This window comes from Moschus berezovskii, chromosome 2, assembly GCF_049115385.1.
Source record: "Moschus berezovskii isolate FMDL1 chromosome 2, NW_MosBer_1.0, whole genome shotgun sequence".
In the NCBI taxonomy this organism is placed as follows: domain Eukaryota; kingdom Metazoa; phylum Chordata; class Mammalia; order Artiodactyla; family Moschidae; genus Moschus; species Moschus berezovskii.
Window position 1 is genome coordinate 424,771 of NC_142461.1, and position 6,362 is coordinate 431,132.

Consider the following 6,362-nt stretch of genomic DNA (forward strand, 5'->3'; position numbering starts at 1 on the left):
CAACCAGCTGCGATCCGAGAGAGTTTCTCTGCTCAGGCGCCTCTAAGAATTCAGGAATCTGAGAGCAGCCGCATCTAAGGACGAGTCAGACATGCGTATCACTTAATGCTCCTCTGGGAGGTAGATGTCATTATCCCCGTCCCTCTAGTCGAGGCTATGGTTTTTCCAGTAGCGTGACTACGTGTAGGGATGTGAGAGATGGACCACAAAGAAGGCTGAGCACCGAAGCATTGATGCTTTTGAATTGTGGTGTTGGAGAAGACGTCTTGAGAGTCCCTTGGACAGCAACGAGGTCAAATCCTGAATATTCAGTGGAAGGACTGATACTGAAGCTGAAGCTCCAATACTTTGACCCCCCTAGTGCGAAGAGCCAACTCTTTGATAAAGATCCTGATCCTGGGAAAGACTGAAGGCAGAAAGTCAAGGGGACGACAGAGGATGAAATGGTTGGATGGCATCATTGACTCAACGGACATGAGTTTGAGCAAGCTGCAGGAGATGGTGAGTGACAGGGAAGCCTGGCTTGCTGCAGTCTCAAAGAGTTGGACAAGACTTAGCCACTGAACAAGAGGAGTAAACTACAGCTGCAACAGCCTAAATAATATGCCCAAAGGTTGCAGAGCTCGCAGGTAGAGGAGTGAGGCTTTGCATCTGGGCAGTCTCTGCTTTAACCATCGCCCATACTGGGAAAGGGAGGCCCAGAGGCTGCTGTGCATAGTACTCCTCCCTGCCAGCCCTGGAATGGTAGAATCAGTTGATCCGTTTTAACACTTTGGAGGACACTGGCTTCCCACTTGCTCCTTCAAGGAGCCTCTCCCCAAAGGTTCCTAGATGTGAGCTCATCACCCCTCCTGACAGAAGTGCCTGGCATTAGTGAAACAAGCGGGAAGTGTCCTCTCTCCTGCCTGACTACCTGTCCACCCACCACCGCCCATTGCCCAACCCGCCATGTGGCCGGCCCAGCCCAGGAAGAGCCGCTGTAGCGGGCCTGGCTTCCTGGATACCACCGCCACCTCTGCCCACCTCTCCTCTCACCCCATCCTCTTCTTGACCCCCTGGACCTTCTCACCCAACAGCCACACTGGGCTACTCTGGCTCCTGGGTCCTCCCTGCCAGATGTGGACATCTCGGCCTATCGGCCTTGGTGCCCGCCCATGGGAAGCGGGTTCAGACATCTCCCCAGGAAAAGGGGGGGATTAATTACAGGTGTAGGAGCAGTGTAATTAAAGCCTTTGACCACGATGATGGGAGGAGAGTCTTGTCCTCTGAGAGCGCGTGAGTGCGCAAGTGTCCGTGAGAGTGAGCATGTGGACGTGTGTCTGTGTGTGTGAGCATGTGTGGACAAGAGAGGATTTATATGTGACTGTGAGTGTGTCGTACTTGGCAGAGGTTGAGAACGTAACCTGTGGAGTCAGTCTATGAGTTTTTGGACATTTCACTTCTTGGAGGCTCAGTTTGCTCATCCGGAAGATGTATGAACCTACTTCAGAGGGTTACTGTGAAGATGAAAATGATCGTGCGTGTTAACCACAGAGCCCAGGACAACGGAAGGCGCTTCCTAAATCTCAGCTGTTATTATGGTTACACGTGGCTCAGTCAGAGGGAGCAGCGTCTGTGGCTGAGGGGAGGGGGCAGATGTGCACAGGGCCCTGGATGCCCGTGAGGGGTGTGTGTGTGTGTGTGTATGCATGTGTGTAGTACATGGTATGCATAAGGGTTTTGCAGTTGCGTTGGACCCTCTGGGTCATGGACATTGTGTGGTGAGCATAAGGTTTCCTGTCTGTTGTGTGTAAGACTGCACATGTTGTGCTGTACACCACTGCAGGCTCTGTATGCTGGATGTGCCACCAGAAGATACTGTCCCAGAGGGCAGGGAAGTTTGTGGGAAACAGCATCTGACACACAGTTGGAATCCAGCAAACTTTTGCTGAACTTATGAACTGGAGTGAAGGAAGGTGTTGGTAAGGTGTGTGGAAGACCTTGCGGGGTTGTTCAGGCCTCATGCAGGGTGTGTACATTTCCTTGAACCCTCATGCCGGCTGCAGGCAGGCCCTGCTGGCTGGGTGCTGAGTGCCTGGAGGCCGTGCCCAGCTCAGGGCTGAGAGACTAGAGCTGTGTGTCATCTGTGACACAGGACAGGAGCAGAAGCTTGTGGGCAGGATGGTCCGCGGCCAGAGGGCGTGGGGTGGGCTCCTTGGTCTTTAGTCACTCACCTGCTCCACGCCCTCTCCTCTCTTCCTGTCTGACCCTGAGTCCTTCCCCGCTGTGTGACTAGATGCTGAGAAGGAAAGTTCTTCAGCGAGTCTTGTAAAGCAGCCGAAAGGCGGTATTTATAGTGACATAATAAGCCCTAATGGAGATGGAATTACCCCATAAAGGCCCGAAGAGGCCTGGGGCCTGAGTGCCACTGCAGCAAGCAGGGCTTCCGCTGCAGGCAAGTGGCCCGAGTGAGTGAGTTAGTGTGTGAGTGTGTATGTGAGTAAGTGTGAGTGTGAGGGTGTGAGTGTAAGTGTGGGTGTGAGTGTGTGTGAGTGTGTGTGGGTGTGTGGGTGTGAGTGAGTGTGCGTGTGTTTGTGAGTGTGTATGGGTGTGAGTGGGGGTGTGTGTGTGAGTGAGGGTGTGGGTGTGAGTGTGTGTGAATGTGTGAAGTGTGTGGGTGGGTGGGTGTGAGTGTGTGTGTGTGTATGTGTGACTGGGTGTGGGTGTGAGTGTGTGTGAGTGTGTGTGAGGGTGTAAGAGTGTGTGAGTGTGAATGTGTGGGTGGGTGTGAGTGTGTGTGTGAGTGTGTGTGAGTGTGTGGGGTTGTGAGTGTGTATGTGAGTGGGTGTGTGTGTGTGAGTGCAACAGTGTGAGTGTGAATGTGTGTGGGTGTGTGTGAGTGAGTGTGTGTGTCAGTGTGGGTGAGTGTGTGAGTGTGTGTGAGTGTGTGTGTGGGTGTGAGTGTGTGTGTGTTTAGGTGTGTGTGAGTGTGAGTGCGACTGAGTGTGTGAGTGTGAATGTGTGTGGGTGTGTGTGAGTGTGTGTGTGTGTCAGTGTGGGTGAGTGTGTGTGCGAGTGTGGGGTGTCAGTGTGTGTGAGTGTGTGTGTGGGTGTGAGTGTGTGAGTGTGACTGCAGGGGTCTCACCTGCTAATCCCCGATTTCAGCCCACCAGCCTGCTCAGGTGCCCACCTTTGCTAGGACTGATTGGGAGCAGGGGTGCTGAGGGCAACCAGATGACAAAGATAAACGTTGAAACCACAGCCTCACCCATGAGGGAAGCCATGGGTTTCCTGTTCCTATGACCTTTCGCAAAGGATCAGGCTTGTTTGTAAAAACTGGAAAACAGGGGCTTCCCTGGTGGCCCAGTGATTAAGAATCTGCCTTGCAATGCAGGGGACGTGGGTTTGATCCCTGGTCAGAGAACAGAGACCCCACATGTTGCAGAGCAACTAAGCCTGCATGCCACACGGGAGGCCCTGCCTGATGCAGCGAAGGGCCTGTGTGCGGCAACTAAGACCCAGCAGCCAAATTTTTTTTTTTAAGTTGGAAAATAACTGGAGTCCGAGCCCAGGCAGCCTAGATAGATCTGGCATGCACTCTCCCAAGTGCCTCTCTCCACTGCCTCTGGAAGAACTGAGTTCCTCAGAACCCAGAAGGCCACTGCGGCTGGATGCCTGGAATGATGCCCTGCAGCAGTCTTCAAGGGCAGTCCAGCAACCACCTCTGCAGCGAAGTCCCCACGGATCGGGCTCTTCTCGACCCTTGGAACTCCCCACTACATGCCCCCAGGACTCTGGTCTCAGCCAGCTCAACTCTTACTTGTCTTTAGAGCCTCTGCACTGTCTCTGGACTAGACTGTAAGCTCCCGGGGGTGAGGAATGGATCCAACAGCCCTTCTCAGTCCCGGCACTGGCGAGAACAGCGCCCGGACCCAGGAGTCTCTCCGCAGAGAGTCACGTTTGGCGCTAACCCTCTAAACCAGTTCTCTCCCTTCTGTGCACCCATTTTCCCAAAGGCCTACTATGTGCCAAGCCACTGTTACCTACGTGAACTCATCTAATCCTCCCAGCATCCCTAGGAGGGGGAGTTAATATTGTCCCCACTTTTGCAGGTGAAGAAACTGAGGCTCAGAAAGAAGAACTGACCTGCCTAAAGTCATCCTGCCAGGACCACAGCGGCGCAGCGCAAGTCAGTGTGCCCCGCCCCAGAGCCCAGTCCAGCCGCTCTTTCTGACACATGGTGTGCTCTCGTATCTGCCTCCCGTTGTCCAAACTGCGTCACCTCCCCAGGCGCCCTTTCCACTTTGGCAGCTCCTGTCCCTTCTTTTATACAATTAACCGTTTTGTTCTGTTTATTTACTTGTTTAAAGTCATTTATGTGGCAGTGCTCGGTCTTAGTTGCAGTGTGTGGGATCTAGTTCCCTGACCCGGGGTTGAACCCGGGCCCCCGCGCTGCGAGTGTGGAGTCTTAACCACTGGACCCCCAGGGAAGTCCTCTCCTTTTCCTTCTTCAAGTCTTGCCTTGGAGCAACATAGGAAGAGAGACACTGGACTCCCCCACTCCCACTAAATGTAGGAGAACATCTCGCCTGCAGTGTGGGCCAGGACAGATCTGGTAGGTGAATGACCGAATCATGGGTCCAGCAAACCTGGATTCTGCCGTTAACCAACTGTACTGTGTGGCCTTGGGCAAGTCTTAGTACCTCAACTGCCATGTCTGTAAAATGGGCATAATAATGGCCTCCAGCCTCCAGGATGGCTGCTGGGATTAAAGGAGATTACAGGTTAAGCCCTTAGCACAGCGTCTGGCATACGGTGAGTGAGCGTTAAATCTTAGCTACTTTTACCTTTACAGTCAAAAGTCACTTTGAAAAGCCAGCTGGGCACTCCCAGGTGAATCAATCATCTCACCCTGGAACAAACCTCAGCTCTCACCCGGTGTTATAATTACTTCCTCACCTTCCCTCCCCTTCAGGCAGAGGGACTCCACTGGGGACAGAAGCCCAGTTTTACTCCACCTGGCCGTGCCCGTGGAGCTGGCACACAGCAGGTGCTCAGTAAATGTCTGTGCTTTGCACACACACGCAAGAACTAGAGCCGCATCATTCTCAGAGAAACACCTTCCCCAGCAGCAGCTCAAAGCAGAGTGAAGCATGGCCTTTCAGGTGAGGTTTTGGGGTGAACTTGGCCAAGCAGACGTGTTCCTGAGCCTCTCCCCTGGTGCAGTGGTTTGAGGTCAGCGGAGGGGAACTTAAAGGTGGGCGCCCACATTTGGAGAGGAGGCAGCATGGGAGGAAGCCCCATAATAGTAGGGTTTCCCCCACCCCCGGAGCTGGGCTACAGGCTGCGCCGCTTCCTCTGGGGCTTGCTCAAGCTTCCTGGGACCCTTTGAAGTGGGTTCCTTGCAAATCCTGCCCTTGGGGCCTGGATAAGGGGCAGAGCCTCTGGGTGGGGAAGGGTCGGGCCACAGCCCAGGGCGGGGAGGAATGAGATGTCTCTCCCCTCAGTGTTCCCAGGCACCCATCTTCCGCCCACTTCCCACCCAGATTCAGAGCCCCCTTCCCGCCATGCCCGACTCCAGCGGAAGCTGCTCGTTGCTTTCTGCCTTCTCTCCCCCACCTGGCCACAACCTCTCCCCCTCCCAAGCCCAGTTTAGACCCCACTCCCACAAGCCTTCCCTGACCCCGAACAGCTGGCCTTCCTCCATTCTCTGAGGGTCAGTCTTCACCCCGTGTTTAAAAACTCGGAGGAAAAGCAGAGCCCATCCGTTGAGCCCCACTTCTAGGCTAGGCGCTGACCTCAGAGCTTTGCAGTGCCGCCTCGGAGACACGCAAACACCCTGAGAAGCAGGATTCTACCCCTTCTGCAGAGGAGAACAAAGAACTTCAGAAATTAGAGTTCCCGCTCAAGGTCAGGAGCTGGCGGTGCAGGAGCGTCTTCAAAGCCATGGGGGACACCCCTTCCCCCACCCCCACCTTCCCAGCCGCCCTTGACAGAGCCACAGCATGGTCACTGGAGTCTTAAAATCCAACCGCTGTATTTTACAAAGGAGGAAACTGAGGCCTCCAAGGGGAAAGGACCTGCTGGAGGTCACGGACACCGTGAAGACCGGCCCAGGCCTCCGGCTCCTCTGGAATCACTTCTCTCTTTTTTCTCTCTTTTTTTCGGCCGTTCCCCACGTGGGATCTTAGTTCCCCAACCAGGGACGAAACCCAGGCCCCCTGCAGTGCAGGCAATGGAAGCCTGGAGTCTTAACCAGCAGACCCCCAAGGAAGCCCCACTAGTCACTTCTCTTGACCTTCAGAGGCTCTCAGCTGCAGGCAAGAGCCTCATCCCCTTTGCAAGAATTGAACCTGAATACTGGAATCAGGGCAGCCCTGCCC